Source organism: Alligator mississippiensis, chromosome 1, assembly GCF_030867095.1.
Source record: "Alligator mississippiensis isolate rAllMis1 chromosome 1, rAllMis1, whole genome shotgun sequence".
Lineage (NCBI taxonomy): Eukaryota > Metazoa > Chordata > Crocodylia > Alligatoridae > Alligator > Alligator mississippiensis.
In genome coordinates, this window is record NC_081824.1 from 376,930,960 (window position 1) to 376,947,172 (window position 16,213).

General features: G+C 41.0%; 1 long non-coding RNA gene across 3 annotated transcripts; it reads left to right on the forward strand.

The window, feature by feature from the left end:
• The first annotated feature begins 2,063 nt into the window (after positions 1-2,063).
• LOC132247788 (uncharacterized) lies at positions 2,064-15,410 on the forward strand. 3 transcript variants are annotated; one of them, XR_009459228.1, is made up of 4 exons: positions 2,064-2,128; positions 4,998-5,118; positions 13,004-13,181; positions 14,614-15,410. It is a non-coding gene; the product is annotated as an uncharacterized LOC132247788 (long non-coding RNA). The 3 variants fall into 3 exon arrangements; XR_009459226.1 differs by having other exon boundaries at positions 14,637-15,410; XR_009459227.1 differs by lacking the exon at positions 4,998-5,118 and having other exon boundaries at positions 2,067-2,128; positions 14,637-15,410.
• Positions 15,411-16,213: the final 803 nt, after the last annotated feature.

Sequence of the window (16,213 nt, forward strand, 5' to 3'; positions counted from 1 at the left end):
TGAGACTGGTGACATTGGGTTCGTACTAGGATGGGGTGCCAGGGGAGCCCGAGGAACATTGTGATGAAGCAATAAATGGGACAGTAAAATAGAAAACCTCCCTCCTCTTTAATACGTAACATCAAGCTTGGCAGGTGAAATGAGGGTTTGTGCCATTAACAGTTTGCATCTGGGGTCAAACTGTCCAGTCCTAAGGGTAGGAATGCTGAAGACCTCACCTCAAGATGTAATCATCAGGCTAAAGCAACACACGGACATTTACACTGAGTTACCCAATTATTGCACAGTGCCCATTATAAGAATAGGAAGATGTCTTCATGTCTCTGGAGGCTGATCCTGACCCTGTATTGAGAGCACTTACAGACCCAGAGGGAGTAATATAACCACCTCTACACCTTTGGTAACTTACAGTTAATCTCAAACTGCTCTTTGTTTGTACACTAGGAAAAATAGAATTTTGCCCCTTGTGTGTGAGAATAGGAATTGAGTGTTACAGTTTAGACAGGGAGAATCTTTCCAATGTTATATAAGTTCAAAATGTCAGAAATCTTTACGAGGTATTTACAGCATGAAGACCAAAAACAAATATGGGTGGAAGAGGGGATTTAACATTTTGTCTATTATCACCATAGGCTTTATTGACAGTTTTTACCTTTATTGATAGTTAAACAACCCATATCTATTGGAGAGGATGACAATTTTGATAGGCTTCCTGGGAAAATACAACATCTGTGAATTTTATACAATGGCACATTGATCAGATGGGGACTCTGGGTAAAGTCAATCAGACATTTGGGGGTATCATGGGTAGGATAAAGCCACAAAGTAAAGAGAGAGCATTCACAGTAAATAAGGAACAAAGAATTAATAAAGGTAATAAAGGAAGAGGAATGATGTACAGGAAAAGGAAAAGGTAATGGAAAAGGTGCAGAAAATATACAATAAATAAAACAATTATTTTTTCTAACAAGTTAAAAAAATATATATTTACAAGGTCTGTAAAAAAACACCTCTTCTATTGACTGTCTGTCACCCTTCTTTCTGTCTGTTCATAGGCTTTTATCACCACAGTATTCAAGCATCCCCACAAGCGTAAAGATATATCTTTACACTTCCTTTGTAAGTGAGGAAGTAGCAGTATCACACACTTGAGAACATGACTATGTATCTATTGCAGAGCAGAAAATGAGAATTTGGAGCCCTCCAGTGCAATAACCCTTAAAAATACCCCTCTCTCCCCCTTTTATGTCTTTATCAGAGTCCCTATATTATCTCAATTCTAACTGGAACTATGGAGACTTTTATTTCAGTCAGAGGAAAGGGAAAGAAGAGAATGAATTGCTAACCTTTGAAAAGGTTATACATCCATTTAAATTCCATTTGTGCTGCCAGTTTTGTTTAGTGTGAACATGCCTCACCACTCAAGTCATGCTACACACTTCATAGCTTCTTGTTAAATTCTCAAGGCTTTCCTGTTTTGATAGGTATTGATAGTCACTTGCTCAAGTTTCTTTCAAATGCTACACAAAAAAGAAGAGAGATCCTTCAGTGTCTCATTATAAAGTCAAGTATCCATGTCTAAAAGCCTTAGTTTTAACATTACTTAAATTCACACTAGTGATACTTTCACCAGTTTTCTCTATTTCATTCTAAATCAAACACATCAGAGAAGGCTCTATTAATTGAGTCTGCTACAGCATGCTAATTAGCACACTTCAGCAGCCTCTGTGTCATGTGTATTCTGTGTCCCCACATTTCAAAATTGAGGAAGGGGCGCTTCAACTAAAGCTTCTTTGATGTGCTTTAGTTAAAGTGCCCCTGCTGTCATTTTTAAGTCCTGGACACTGAATACATAAGACACTGTGGGTGCTTTAATTAGAGTGGCTCCCAAGAACTGCTCTAGTTAAATCCCCCCTGCTCCACCTCCACCTTGCATCCCAAAGCACATGTAAATATTCCTGTGGCAGAGCACAGGGTGCTCCTGCCACTTTAAGGGCCTGGAGCTGGCAGCCTCCAGGTGCCTGATTGCGGCAGCCATTTTGGAGGCCTATATAAACCAGGCAGTTTGGCTGCAGGAGGTGAGGCAGCAACATTGCCTGGTCTTAGGGCTGCTGTATACAACCTGGAGGTAAGGGGGAGCTGCATGGGGATGGCAGGAGGCTCCTGGTCCTGGGCATGACCTGAAACTCCACCCTGCTGGGAGTGGGTGGTCTGGTGGGGCTCTCAGTGGCGCGGTAGCCCCCAGGAAATGCCAGGCCAGTAATCACCCCGGTGAAAGGCGGGTTGGGGTGCCTTAACCCCTAGCTCCCACCACCACCAGGTGGGTGACCCTGAATTGGATGAGGGCTGAGAGGGCCAGGGTTATGAGGGCCGAGAGGGCCTGTGTTTGTGAGGGGCCCAGAGAGGGCAGACCCCGAGAGTGGGAGTAAAGTGGGCGAGGTGCCGCGGTTGCTCCTAGGAGGAAGGGAGTAGTGGCATGGTGAGGCCCAAGGAGTAGTGAGTGGCTAGAAAGACCCAGCCCAAAGGGGAGAGTCCCCTCGACTGGCCCATGCTGGGGCCAGGACCAGTGAGGGTCAAAAGGGCCGGGGGCCCACCGCAGGGATGCCCAAGAGCCAGGGGCCTGGGGTCCTGACTGGCCTTGAGGTGGGCCAAGGCTAGGTAGCCAAAGGTTCCTGGGGAACCACACCCAAGAGGGGAACAAGCCTTCGGGTGGGTGAGGTAGCCCAGATGACGGCAGAGTGGCCGCCTGAGGAGAGAAGACCATAGTGGGGTCTTGCACGGAAGATTCTGGGGCCCAGTGTGGGGCCGGTGAGATGTTGAACACCATGATGCCATCTGCGAGGCTTGGGCTGCGGTATTAGGGGAGGTCGGAGCCGCAGAGCGCCCCTGGGCATCAGGGCAGTCGAAGGGCAGCCTCCCGCTTAATTATCATCATAATTGAACTCATTATCATCAAAGGCGTGGCGGGCGAGATGAGCGGGCGGTTGCCCAGAGACAGGTGGGCGGGCCATGAAGAGCTCGGCCCTGAGTAGGCCTGCTGTCACGGTGACAGGCGGGCGGGCCACAGAGCCCGGCCCCGGGAGGCCCCCCTGTCACAATTCCCATAGGACTTAATTTTATTTTATCTACTAGAAGTTAAACGCATAGCAGCTGCAAACAAAATTCTGGATTATACAGCTAGGAATCATCCTACTTTCTCTTCAAACCTTTCCCATTCCCACCACCATTGAACCTGGCTGTCAAGAAGGAAACAGTCAGAAGGTCAGAACAGAAACAAACAAAAGCAAGCCTTGCTCTGTGCCCTACAGAGGAGGGTACTGCCCTACCAAGGATGGAGCCTTGGCCTAAAGCCCATGCTCCCAAGGTTGTGTACACATTTTACCCGATTATTCTTTAATGCCAAACATATCCAACACGGGTACCAAGTACACCCCTGAAACACGTCATAGAAACTTATGCATACCTGAAGTTATGTAACCACGGAACTGGCTTGGCACTATTCTGTATTGCATTTTAGTAATGGGGCAGGATCAATGTGTCCCATAAAGCAGGGCTGGCTAGTAACAGAGGGCTAGAGAATGCAGAACATTATACATGTGGATCTTATTTTCTGAAAGGAAAGTCAGAGATCTTGAGGTTAGATACAATCCATGGGGCTTTCTTGTAAACATAGTCACACTGTAGAAGAATGGGGGATCTGAGAAGGAGAGTTCCCTATTTGTCCCCTTTCCCTCAGCCCCCGAGAGCTGCTCACTGGCCAGGCACATATTTGGCTTTGTGCATGTACTATGGTGGATATGTACTGATGTTTAAGGCATTAAAATGTTGCCAGTACTAAATCTATGATTAGTGGATATAAAACTGAGAAAGAGAAGGAAGACCATCCCATGTTTCAGCACAGTAACTGAATGGTTATGTCACTTAGCTGGAAAGCTAAAGACTGAGGTTTTACATCCCCCCCACACACATACACTTTTTGAGAGGTTTTGAACCTCCATCTTAACTGCCACCAAGCCACAAGTCGAGCATTATCTACATTACTCTCTGGAATGCCCTTTAATAATTAAATGCAAGAAGCACTTGCTCAGCTTCAAAAGACACAGTAGAGAGACTCCTGGATAATTTGTAATCTATGAAATGGTGGTTAGAGTGCTCTGCTGGAGAGTCTGAAAGGGACTTAAGTTTAAACCCCAGACAAACACCTCAACCATTTAACTTGGGCGCCAAACTTCAAGAGGTTTCAGTTCTGCCTCCTTCTCCTCTCCTTCATGTTACTTTTGGCATTTGCACTCAGGTATGTGCCTACATTGTGATTTATGTATACCAAGTTAAGCATCGGGAAAACAGAATTCCAAGATGCCACTTTGGCTTCTGGGAGATGTTAAGGCAGTGCCAAATTTGGTGGCTGAGGGATTTTTGCTGCATTCCAAAAATCATACAACCTCCCATATGGGACATGTATGACAGTGTACATGATTCTGGGAATGAAGCATAACATTTCTCAGCAAGGGGAAACCACATTCCTTAGTTTGGGAGAGCTCCCCAGCTGCACCTGCCACAAATATTTCCCTACTCCCCAGCTGCCACTTCCACAGGCTCTGGGAACATAAATATTTCTGTGGACATGTACCTGGCCCTATGAACCTGACACTAGAGAACCTTTCCTTGATATTAGCCTCATTGCACCCTGGACCTTTAAAAAGTGGGCAAGCAGTTAGGAGTCCCAACTAAATACTCTCCCACTTTTATAATTTCCCTGTGCCCTATAAGTTCATCTATGGGGACTGTATATCTCCTGTCAGGTTCATAATACCCCACCACAGTGCAACATTAGCAGCTGTACAGTACTGGGCACCTCTCTGAATGGGTGCATGTAGCTGGGGATGGAGGAAAAGGCATTTAAAGAAGTACCCAGAGTCCCAGACCCAAGAGCTGCTCTAAACTGGAACTTCCCTCAGACTAATCTTGCTAAAAAAGCTTATTTCTGGACCCTGGAGATGCCCAGATCCTGATGGTCAGCTGAGTATCGGGATCCAACACCAGGCAGCCTTGGACTCAGTGCTGTCCCCATCCTTATCATGAAGAAACTTGGGGCTCCAGATGTACTCCAATGAATAGGTTAGTGACAAAATCTACAAACCTCTACTCATGTGAGTAGTGTCACTGATAATCAGGGTTTAAATAGCACTTAAACCTTTTTTTAAATTTATTTAGGGGTATTCTTTGCCTAAAATATTGAGATTTTAGACAGAAAAGTTCATTGATTTTATGAAAACTCTTAAACTTTAACTCTTAACCTGAAAAAAAAATAAATCATGAAACAAAATCGGAGTGTTCAAGTGCACCATGATATAAAACTATGAAAGTGGGTATCAAGGATAGCTATAGGAGAGTGAATTTCCTAAAGATGAAAAAACATATGTCTCTGAAAATTGCCTGGTGGCAATACCTTGAAGGACTTACAGTCCTTCATTGCAATCTTGAAAAAGGACTACACCTTGCACAGGGCAAATTCCTATAGAAATCAATGGAAGTATTCACAGCTCAAGCTACAAACTAGCATGATTCAAAGTAACAGAACCTGTGCCTTTGGGATTCTGGAAATGTAAAGGCATTATTAAATATTGTCAATTTTTAGAATATTATCAATAGAGTACTTTCTTTTTGTGTGTGTAAGCTATGCAAAATATTATGCCTGCTAGTCACATCCCATTTTCACAGGGAGAATAGATGCCATGCAACAAAAGCACATCTACTACATATCTTGGGGTGGAACTGTTTAATGGGGGAAGGAAGGAGTAGAGGCCACACTGTTTGAGTTATCCATGGCTTTCATTTCTGTAGCACTACAGCATCTCACCTCACCATTGAAAGATTGGGAAACACTTATCCAGAAGTATTAATGGGGCACTGAGGAACAGAGATTAAGTGATTTGCTCAAAGGCATTTAGAATTTCTTTGGCAGAGCAGGGAAGTACAAAGTACACTTGGGTTTCTCCAAGTGTAATCACTGAAGGAATCAAAACTTGTGGCAGAGGTGATATATTTTATTAGACCAACTAGATATTTACACGCACACAGACAAAAAAAAAAAAATATATATATATTTGCAAGCTTTCCTTCTAGGCAGGAATTTATTTTGTGGAGAGGTATCTCTGTGGTCTGTTAGCATGCAAATTAGCTCAAACAAAGGCAAGAGCAGGGTCTCAGGTTTCATAATTTTACAAGAAGGAAGCAAAATTTACCACCTGAAACCCGAGACACTACTCCTCCCATTGTTTAGGCTAATTTGCATCCTAACAGACCACAAAGATATCACTCCACAAAATAAATTCCTGCCCAGAAGAGCATTCCATCTTTCCACTCTTTGGTGAAATACAAAGCATCATAACCAGAAAGAAATATGATTCTACATCCTGCTTACCACAGACAACTTTGAAGTAAAAAGACTTTTCCAACTTTTCTCTGAGCCTTATCTGTACAAAATGAAATATTACAAACACGAGACTTTACCACACCTTCAGCTCTCCTGTGAAATGAATTTTCATTTCTACCCAGGAGAACTTTTACAATCTATGCCTTATGAAGGGTGCCTGTACTCAAAAGCTTTTGCAAGTATCTAGTTGGTCTAATAAAAGATATCACCTCTGCCATGAGTTTTGATTTCTTTTGTCTCTAGTCCAATATGGCTACTACCTGGACACCTATAATCACTGAGACATTCTTCCTGCTGCAGACTAGTGGTTGCACTCAGAATATGTGGACTCATTGATTCTTGCTCTTTAAGGAACTAAAAGAACATGCCTACTGGTCTCAGAATCAGGCTAAATGCCTGGTGCCTCGTAAGTCCAAAAATATTCACACTAGGGGAGTTTCCTTTCTTATAAAGTGATAGCTAGTAAAATCCTAGCTTCTGTTTGAAATCTTACATAAGTGCTTGCCATAATCAAGCTTGACCTATTTAAATTTAGGACTGGTTTTAATATTAGTTCAATGCCCTCTTCCATCAATAATTTCCCATGAAATAATGTTCCAAGGTTATTTAAATTATTGCATCAAGACCATGTAGAAGCAACTATTGGCCTAAAAAGCATCTGCAGATGATTCCCCTTTCTTTCCCCCATGCTGCTTGGTACTTAGATAAATTCACAACTGTCATGGTCTTATGATATGGCTACTGTCAATGAAAATTATTTATAGAACTGTATGTGCTGAATAGAACTGCTAAAACATATTTGTGAGGTTGCCCATTTGTTAAAAACAATATCACAAACTGAGTGTTCTCTGTGGTTCAAATACTGAGTGTCTAATATCATTATTTCTAATACAGATCATCTGTGGTGCAGCCATCACGGGTTGGTTAATGCCACCAAACAGTGCTGTGGTTCACTGCTTTTGTAGAACAATGTGACTAATGTCACAATTTCTGAGTTTTGCTCATGGTACTTTAATTTAATGTATCCTATCAAGGCTGAGGAAATCAGTTCTGCATGACAAAAAAGAAGGAACAGCAGTGATTCACTGTATAATCAATTTTTATTGCTCAAAGTCATATTTTTCATACAAGACAGTCCTTTGGAAGTGTGTGTGTAAAACTTAATGCTAAAGGAGGGCAAGCTTAGTTTTGATCCTATGAATCTGTGAGACTATGGCATGGTTCCTAAGGCTAACATTTAGATCTCGAATCAAAATTGCTGTCATTGCTGGTATCATAGGTTAATGGACCTTAACAAATTAACCAAGGTAACAGCTTTTTATTTCTTTTGCCCAAGGAAAAGAGCTGGCCATAGAGATTAGAATGACTTGACACTGAAAGGCTAATCTTAGTTTGAAAGTAGCCATTGGCAGGATTCCACAATTTGAAAGTTTGAACAATGTTCTTGTTCAAATATTTGTTAGTGACCTTCATAGGCTGTACAAGCTACCCTGTTTCAGAGAATGGAAATACCATACATTTGTACTAGCAAAGCTATTTGATATACTTCTATCACTAAAAGGGACTTGTTTTTCTTCCACAGAGAAATAGAAGGAAACTTGGCATTCCCCAAAATCAGAAATCCCTGCGATGTGTAGCCATCAGGCAAGCTCCAGAGACATATACTTTTTCACCTTTTAGCAGCTAACGCAAATGTATTTGTCTATAACTATCCCCATGTCCCCTCTAAGAGTTTTCTATCATGGCAGAAGAGAATAGGTAATTGTATATTCTTGCCTCTGTCCCACTAGACTTTAAGAGGCAGGGAGGGAAAGGAGAAGACTTGACAGGAGAACATGAGGATTCCCAGATCTATATATTTTCCCCTTAAAGGTACAAACCCCAGGGTATGATATGAATAAACTGAAGTGCAAAAAAGTTCTTTTGCATCATCTATCTATCCATACAGGCATGTTTTTTGGGGTTTTTTTTTTCCCCTTTGTGTATTACTGCTTTCTTTTTCCAACTTCCCCAAAGAGATGACCTTTTGTTTAAAGCAACTTTAGTGTTATTAATACATAATGGTAAATGGTGCAGGCTAAAACTGAATGTATCTAAAGCCTGAACATCAGTGCACAGTCTGAAAAATGGAGCTCACTAATAATAGAGAATTAAAGTTTTGTTTGTTTGTTTGTTTGTTTAATGTGAAGGAAATTTTGTTCTGTATTGTGGTATTTTGTACTACAAAAACATAAAAGGTATCTTCATTAATGAAAATATTGCATAATATAATGAGGGAGAAAACTCCATCCAGTGACAGAAGAAAAATAAATCTCTTCTGATCAATGAAGGAATGAGGAATTAGTTTAGTCTGAAGAAATGAAGACAGTGTTTGTAATCCTCCTAATCCAGGTGTTTGCACTGACTCTCTACATTTCCTTGATCAAGTCAATATACCTGTCTGAATTTTCCCTATTTGTAACGTAGGGATGATAGCAATAGGATAGGATGGACTATGACAATTAAATTGAAGTCTAACAGAGCATTAATTAATATAATTAACTGTATAAACAAATATGTAATCTCATCAAATGTGAAAGGATGTGTGTTTAAACTCTTAGCTAAATAAGATACTGTGGTGTGATATATAAAACTCTACATTGTAGCAGTTTACAAAGAGTTAAAGAGGGGATGGTTTCCTTTACTACCTATGGTTCAACAGGTAGTAGTTAAAAAGAAGTAGTTAAAAACTACTTCTATAAACATTGCAGCTCAAGTAGAAAAGGGAAAGTGGGTGGAGACATTTTAAAGGATTGAAAGAAGGAATAGAAGTATAGAAAGAAATGTGTGAAACAGGGAAATATTACTTCCCTAAAATATGTTCTGAGCAGGGATTCTGGTTTTCTCTGAAAAAAAAATCCCCAATTTTTGAATTAAAAAAAATAATCCCAAATCCACATTTTTCTGTGATTAAAATGAAACACCTCTAATATATATAGATATAGATATTTGTGTTTTGTTTTAATCACTAAAAAATGTGGATTTTGAATTACTGGTAATGAGAGAGGTCTTTTGCTGTTTTAACAATGTCCCAGGATCTGAAATGCAGAAAAGGGAGAAGGGAAACTGAACCTGTCCACCACTCATCCCTAACCCACCCCACCTGATTGCCACCTCTCCTTTCTTTTTTCTTATATCTTTTATTGAGCCAATTGCATAGTTGAGAGACATGTTAAACAAACATTTAGGTACAATGTGACCTTCCTCAGGTTTAAGTTTAAATAGCAGATAAAGCAATAGCTTGTGTTTAATTCCATATGTAAAAGAAAGCCAGCACTTAAAAGAGTGGAGAAGGTCTGTAAACTAGGAGCAAAGAAAAGTTACCAGAAGTAGCTTCAAAACAAAAGGCCAGTTGAATAGATAATCTAGTTACATAAAAGAACAAGGCTGTTTAATAGGGAAAAGGGTCTAGATGCTAGAATACAGAGAGGTTAGAAGATATACCATTTAGATTATTATGAGCTATGAAATCATTGGGCCTTTTTACATAGTAAGTTTAGGCAGCTTCTGGAGCTCTTAACCCCTGGATTGGCTTCATGTTAATACCTTGAAGTGGTTTAACTCATTATTCAGATTAGAAGTAACACCATTCCAAGGCAGTATTATCTCTAACCTGCCTAATTTTGCTCCTGTTCCTTTACAGTATGGCCGTTCACCACAGCTATTCTGTCCAAGTTGAAGTCCTCCGGTATCCCAGGATGCAGTACAGTGGCTCCTCCTGAGTCAGGGCAAGTGGGAACAATAGGGCAGGCATGGCCTCACCTCCTGAGGATGTTGGCAGAGTCAGTGCTGCAGCCCCAGAGCACCCAGTGGCTGCAATGCCTCCTGCCACCACCCAGATTGGCTCACTGCTCCTGCCAGCAGTGGCATGGCGATGGGTGGAGGGGGTGGGGGGGTGGGCGGGGTGCAATCTCTGGGGAAAAAAATGATCAGGTCCCTTTGAACATAGGCTCCTAGACCTGCCCTTGGTCACCATGCCTCTAGTGGCAAGTCATAGCTGTGCAGGTGAAGGACAGTTTTTCACCTTAAGGTGTGACTGCTGCAGTAAGCCAAACAACACCTAGTTTAAGACTTGTGCAGCTTACAGCGTAAGGTGTAACAAATCCCACAGCCTATGTTTAGTCCATGGTATTTAGTATCCTATAAATTTTTTGTTTGTTTGTTTTTCCAGGCCCATCTTTTGAATATGTTTTGTAGATTTCCCTTGAGTATAATACATGAGAGGTTATAAATGGAGTGATTCTCCTGTGAAAAGTATTGTCCTACTGTTGATTAGATGTCTCTGTCCCAACCTATGAGTGTAGTCCAGAATGTAGCAGCTGTTTAGTTTCACTCACATAGTTTTTTGTGATGGCATTAATACACTAGATAAGGTATACCACATTCTGTGATAGGGCTTATGGATTTAGACAGGTTTTTATGGTCCTAACAATGGTGGCAATTAAAATGAGTTGTCAGATTTTCTATTTATTCTTAAAACATGGTTCCATACAGGTTGGTGTCTGTTAATCAGTGGGCAGTTGCTTCTGATAGATGAGCAAAGTTTGGAAGTTTTTTAAAAGACCAGAGTAAAAGGGTTGTAAATAGTTCTTTCATGGTCTCGGAGTATGGACTGAATAGAACTTTCATACTCTTGGATTATGAGCTGTAACTGTTGATGATCCTTATTTTAGGTTCCACTGTGGGATGTTAACCAGAAATTTGTGCTCAAGCTTTTTAGGTGTTTTGGGGTTCCCCCCCCCCCTCCTTTTTGTATTGTAGTAGGTTAATACTGGGTATTCAAGTGTCTTATCCAAAGATGCAGTCTGTTTCTCAGCTGGAGTGTCTTTGGTGGATGGAGACAGGTTTGGAGGTAGTGAAGTAGCCAATACCAGTAGTCTCCTCAGGGCTGATTTCATAGGCCATCATGGCTACAACAACCACTCCAACCCTACTATTCACCATAAGTGGAAGTTATAGCCATAGAGGTAAAGAGGCCAAGGACTAGAGAACTCCAGATGGGAAAGACATCTAAGTTAGGGCATACATTTTTTTTTTTTTTCATTGAGGTATGAAATATGAAGTTACCCAGGAAGAAAGGTCCATAGGTGACAACATTGCTGCTATGCTACACAAGGTTATAAGGGCAATGGAGATGGGGCAAACCATTTGCCAGGATCATTACATTATACTACCTAGAACAGAAAATGCTCTATAAGTCATAGAATATTCATCACTCTAGTAACTAATAATTAAGGAATCTCTATTCCAAGGTTTTCTAGGTAGGGTGGTGATCCTTTTTTAAAAAATTAAAATTAATTACTCCATATAAACTCAAAGACGATCACTTAGACATAAGATAATCAGTGTAAGAAGCTAAATTTGCATAATCTCTGGCAATTTTCATAGTTTCATAGTAGCTAGGGTCAGGAGGGACCTGAACAGATCATCTAGCCTGACCCCCTGCCACAGGCAGGAATGAATGCTGGGTTCACAAGACCCCAGACAGGTGATCATCCGACCTCCTCTTGAATTTGCCCAAGGTAGGGGCGAGGACCACTTCCCTGGGAAGTTGGTTCCAGATTTTGGCCACCCTAACTGTAAAATATTGCCTTCTGATCTCTAACCTAAACCTATTCTCCATCAGATTATGACTATTGTTTCTTGTCACCCCAGGTGGTGCTGGGGAGAAAAGTGCTCTGCCTATTTGCTGTTGATCTCCCCTGATGAGTTTGTAGGCAGCTACCAGGTCCCCCCTCAGCCTCCTCTTGCTGAGGCTGAACAGGTTCAGGTCCCTCATTCTCTCCTCATAGGGCCTGTCCTGCTCTCCTCTCACCAAGTGGGTGGCCCTCCTCTGAACCCTCTCCAGGCTGGCCACATCCCTTTTGAAGTGTGGCACCCAGTACTGGACGCAGTACTCCAACTGCGGCCTGACCAAAGTCTCATAGAGGGGGAGTATCACCTCTATACCTCTTTCCTTGGTATGTAAATTAATAATGAACATTCCTTTTGATACTCAAACCATTTGGAGTGATAAAATTATTCACCACAACACAGTGTGTTTTGCATTATTGTCAAATAGTCCCATATATATGAGGTGATTCAAACAATACTAAAAGGATTTTCTTTATCTAAATATAGCTTCATTAAAGATATCTAGGGCCATATTCTATTTCATTTATTAGATGAGTGGCTTTATATTTCTAAATACTATCATATTCCATCCTGCTTGAGTCCCCAAAAAACTAAATTGGTGACAGAAGAAACATGAACTATTATACCTTAGAGCAAGCAGTATATTTGGGGCCTATGCTTATAGGAGTATTTATGAAGCTTCATTCTAGAATTTTGCAGCCATGAGCTTGAATACTTGGGGCTGTGTTATTTTTTTTTTTTCTGCTGTGAATCTTAAGCACATATTTTCAAGGTGTGCTTTGAATAACGAATACATTAAAAAAAAAAATCCCTTTTGGATCTGTAGTACTTCCTGGGAAACTTTATTTCAGATGAAAAACTTTTGAGATGACTTATTTTGCTTCCTCATTTAAGTTTCATCACATCTAGTTCCCTACAACCATGAGCATGTACACCCTGATGAACATCTACATGCTGAACCAAGTAATCCTGAGGGCAGCTGGCTAAATTCCTAAAGGCAGAAAATCAAGTGTGTCAGTTCCAGTCAGACGGGGAAAGGGGATCCACATAAATTAATTCTCCAGCAAAACAGGTATGTTCCCCTCTCTATCATCCTTGGGGAAGCTAAAAGAATTGTTATTACCCCAGACAGAGTTGTAGTCAGCTTTTTCAGTGCCTATAGCAGAGGTGGGGGTGGGGGGAAGAATTATGCTGACCAAAGGAGTTGGGAGGGGAGAAAGGGAGAGAGAGAGGGAGGCAAGAGAAGAAGTGTCTTACTTGCCTGAGTGTCCTCACTCCTGTGAGCAGCATGGCTTTGGGATGCTGCCAGTGGCAGATCAGCAATGATACAAACTCACTAGGAACTTCTTCTTGAGCCTCAGTCACTCTCCCAACCCCCAGTTCATGGCAAAGTCTTCCAGGTAGGGGCCTAATTTCACCCTCCCCCTGCCTCCTCCCAAATGCACTACTGGGCATGGGCCTGTGCCTTCCTGGTTCCTATGGCCAGGTAGTGCAGAGCTGCCCCTTCATGGTAAAAACTCTTTAGAAGAGGGAACAATACTGGTACCTCCTCAAAGCGAAGACCTGGGGCTGGTGCCCTACTCAGCCTCTCCTAGTTACACTACTGATTTTAAGATTACAATTATCACAGTATTACTCCAGAGAATCAGGGTGGAATAACTATTGAGCTCATTATTTTTTATCTATCCTGTCCCAAATACCACCCCACACACAATTTCATTTTCAGGGTGGAGGCTACTTCATCCCACTGAACACTGTAAGCCAGGGAAAATCATTTCAAGCTTCCATGCTCAGTCATTTTCACTATGTCACTCTCACTTTTGTCCTTGTATCTTGCTTTTATAATGGAACACTGTACATTAATAGTCAGTGCTATCCCTGACATCACTTCTCATAATTCAATTGTCAATAGTGTCAGTTTGGAGCTGTACTAAGTCTGATTCAATGAATAATAATGGGAAAGAATCCATTTAAATATTGAACAAATACCTCAGAGTTGGTGCCTAACTCTTCCTCAGAAGCCACTTAGTGAAGTGAGACTGAAGAGCCCAAATAATATATGCAAACTGGATGCCTAGTAGACTGGATTTGGTTTTTAAAATGGAAATTTCCTGGCCATTTGAACTAAACAGTTATAATACAATTGTATAAGACTATCAAGTAAGATGTTATTGAAAACTCTCTGGTTTTGAATTCAAATGAATTCAAAATTCAAATGATATTAGAAATTATCCTCTTAGTTGTGTGTGCATTCATATGGAAGAGTAAAAAAAAATAAAAAAAAAATAAAAAAAAATGGTTATGCTTGTGTGATATGTCAGTGGAATTAAATAGTTAATACAAAATTGGGCAGAGACTTTCACATCCTGTAAAAATTGTTCAATAGTAAAGGTGATGACAATGTCAATTACTGCCTGTAGCTTTTAATGTGATAATCTTTGTCTACATTGGCTGAGCTAAGGACTGAAATTATTCTGAGAAGTTAAAATTGACATCAATTCCAGGTAATGTGCCAATTATTTCCCAGATGGATCTTCCTAAACTACATATGAGTTACACTATGGATTAATTTGAGCCATGCTACACATATTGGACACAATAACAAGAAGAAATAAAGACCTTTCAATGCTGGGGAGAAGCGAGATCTGTTCTACTTTCCACGGCCTATTCCAGATTCCTAATCAAAACTAGGTTCCCCGGTTAATGCCAGAGTTGAAGAATCTTAAGAGAATGGAACATCTTTCATGTGCAACTATTCCAAAGTATTTTCCTTCAATATATTTGGAATATTTGAAACCAAGGTCTAACAGCAATTAAAAACACATGTCAAATCGATTGTCATGGTACATAGATTAAACCAGTAAAGATTAGTAACTCTCAAAGGATTGACTCAAAATTGGCTTTTATGTGAAGTTTGGATGACCTTATGAGCTTTATGAGTTAAGACTGAATCTCTGGAAAGTCCTACTATTTCCTCCTCTTTTCTATGTAGTAAGCATAACTCTTTCAGTATAGTGCCCTTAAAATTATACTCCTAATTCATAACATTTGCTTTTTGTAATACCATAGTTACCCAAATCCAATATGACTGAATTTAAAATAACCGCACCAATAATTAGGTTCTATACATGGGAAACGTGTATATATATTTATTATAATTTTCCATGCGTAACATCTAATGATCCCCGCTCCCCACCAACCACTACAGGTAGGCAATTGGGGGTGGAGGGGGGAAGGTGGCCAGGCAGTAGAGGGGCATAGATGGCATGGAGTCAAGTGGTCTAGTGCCTGTTCCTTACCTCTTCGGCTTGCCCCCCCCCCCCCCCCCATTTATCCCCATTGATATCTGTACTCCTAAGTGCCTGTGTCCCTCCCACCACAACACTGACTCTGCACCCCACCCTTTGCAGCAGTGGATGCAGCTCCATCCACTTCCAAGTCCAAGCTGGCCTGGGCCAGGCTAGAGTCAGAGCCACAGCAGCCACTTTGCCCCACCCCTCAATACCCAATGCAAGATAAGGGGCTTTTATTCCCATATTAAATGGGAGTCGGTGGGAAACATCATCTTAGGTTTGAGTACAATTAATACTTTCCACCCCCCTCCTATCTATGAAACTAATAGTCACTGGCAGTGTTAGTATCTCTGAAAATCAGATGCCACAGAACAAGTACAAAAAAAAAAAAATCGAAATCAATATTTATATGAACTTCTTAACTTCCTTTTCTGGGTTCTTTCAATTCAAAGAAATTCCTCAAAGAACCTCACAAGTCCAGTGCAAAGACATTGCTTTTTAGCTGCTTGTTTTTATCTGTTTACTCCCATTTTACTATAGTCCGGGGCTTCCTCTTAATTGTGTTAGACAGTTCACATCACCAAAGAAGAGGAAATAGTGCGAGCTGCTTCCATTCTAGCCTCTTATGGAAGGCATAACAGCAGGGAAACTTACTACACAAAAATATACATTGTGACCACACGAAAGACATTTCAGAGTGAGACAAAATAAGTGGAGCAGTGGGGTGGGATGGGTAGGGTTATGAGAGGAAATGAGTGTCTTTAAAAGAAATCAAGAACAGGTGTAGCTGTGTTTCAGATTGGGGTATATT